Source organism: Rhea americana, unplaced genomic scaffold, assembly GCF_003343005.1.
Source record: "Rhea americana isolate MKP2758 unplaced genomic scaffold, rheAme1 scaffold_702, whole genome shotgun sequence".
In the NCBI taxonomy this organism is placed as follows: domain Eukaryota; kingdom Metazoa; phylum Chordata; class Aves; order Rheiformes; family Rheidae; genus Rhea; species Rhea americana.
The window spans coordinates 18,800-20,392 of record NW_028186871.1 but is presented as its reverse complement, the minus strand read 5'-3'; the positions used below and the strand labels follow the sequence as shown (position 1 = coordinate 20,392).

Genomic DNA, 1,593 nt, shown 5'->3' with positions numbered 1-1,593 from the left:
CAGAGCTGCCCTAGTTTCAGTGCCAAAAAAGACCCTGCAAAAGGAAACTCCTCATCGCACTGGAGCGCTTGAGGGAGGTCACACAAGTGGGCTCTGAGGTTTCCTCATCCCTGCTGATGAAGGGGGAAGCATGTCTTCCTGCTTCAACTTGGTCACATTCATATGAGAGATTCCTGAGTAGATATAACATTAGCCTGATTTTATTTTTAAAGAAAAAAGGAGAAAAATAAGAAAGAGAGAAATGCAAAGACCACTGCCTTGATGCCAGATACCCTGAAGAGTGGATGCACAATACAGAGTTATTGGTGCTGAAATTGGACTCCTTGAATCAGTTTCCTCAGACCATCCTTGAGCTCCTTGTTCCTCAAGCTGTAGACAAGAGGGTTCAGTGTTGGAGGCACTACCAAGTACAGAACAACCACCACCAGATCCAGAGCTGGGGATGAGAGGGAGGGGGGCTTCAGGTAGGCAAACAAGCCAGTGCTGACAAACAGTCAGACCACGGCCAGGTGAGGGAGGCACATGGAAAAGGCTTTGTGCTGGCCCTGCTCAGAGGGGATCCTCAGCACAGCAGTGAAGATCTGCACATAGGGCAGCACAATACAAACAAAACACCCGAAGAATAAACAGTCACTAACCATAAGAAGCCCAGCTTCCCTGAGGTAGGAGTCTAAGCAGGAGAGCTTGAGGATCTGGGGGATTTCACAGAAAAACTGGTCCACTGTGTTGCCTTGGCAGAGGGGTATGGAAACAGTGTTAGCAGTGTGCAGGACAGCATGGAAAAACCCAGTGGCCCAGGCAGCCGCTGCCATTTTGACACAGACTCTGCTGCCCATGAGGGTCCCATAGTGCAGGGGTCTGCAGATGGCGACATAGCGGTCATAGGCCATGACAGTGAGGAGATAACTCTCTGCTGAACATAAGAAAAAGAGGAAAAAGACCTGGGCAACACATCCCCAGTAGGAAATGGCCCTGGTGTCCATCAGGGAATTGGCCATGGATTTGGGGACAATGATGGAGATGGAGCCAAGGTCGAGGAGGGCGAGATTGAAGAGGAAGAAGTACATGGGGGTGTGGAGGTGGTGGTCACAGTCTGCGGCTGTGATGATGAGGCCGTTGCCCAGGAGGGCAGCCAGGTAGATGCCTAGGAAGACTGAGAAGTGCAACTCTCTCTGGTCTGTTAACACCAGGAGGAGGAACTCATTGAGGGAGCTGCTGTTGGATATTTTCTGATCTCAAGGAAGGGGGGACTGTCCAAAGAAGAAAAGATTTAAGAAGTTACGAGACACTGCAGCTGCCATGTGTCATTGAACGCCAGGAGTAAGAACTCAATGAGGGAGCTGCTGTCGCACACCGGCTCCCTCTGGCACTGCTGCACTGTCCAAGAAGGAAAAGATAAGGGTAAATTAGGACAGACTCCTCTGAGCACCACTTCCTCATAGCCTCCCTACCCCAAACATACACACACATTACCTCTCCCCATCTCAGCAGCACTGCCATTCAACTCTGTCTCTTGAGTTCTGGTTTGTGCTGGCCAAGTGTGTCATGAGGAGCAGGACCCTCTGCCAATGACCTCCAGAGGAGTCAGCCCTG

General features: G+C 50.8%; 1 pseudogene; it reads right to left on the bottom strand.

Annotated features, from left to right (window-relative positions):
• Positions 1 to 299: 299 nt before the first annotated feature.
• LOC146586190 (olfactory receptor 14A16-like) lies at positions 300 to 1,226 on the bottom strand (annotated as a pseudogene).
• Between the last annotated feature and the right edge of the window lie 367 nt (positions 1,227 to 1,593).